Here is a 346-nt window from a genome sequence, read left to right on the forward strand (position 1 = left end):
TAAAGAAGATTATATGTTCACTCCTGATAATATTGTATGATTATTACAAGTAACATTATTTAATATTACCGTAGTATTGTATAAATATTAAAAAATATTATAACAAAATTTATTGTACTTTAATTTGTAAAACTGCTACATCTGTTTAGTATAAATATACGTTTAAAGATTGAAAATAATTTTAATGCGCAATTGTAGAACTGGATATGCATCTAAAATCACGCCAAAACGTTTTTGTAGTACAAGATGCAACATAAACTAATAAGAACTTTTGTTACTGGCTTGTGAATTCAAATTGCTAAATTAAGAATAATTAATATTTATAAATATTTTAATAATATTTCAG

Source organism: Atta colombica, unplaced genomic scaffold (genome assembly GCF_001594045.1).
Source record: "Atta colombica isolate Treedump-2 unplaced genomic scaffold, Acol1.0 scaffold1, whole genome shotgun sequence".
Classification (NCBI taxonomy): Eukaryota; Metazoa; Arthropoda; class Insecta; order Hymenoptera; family Formicidae; genus Atta; species Atta colombica.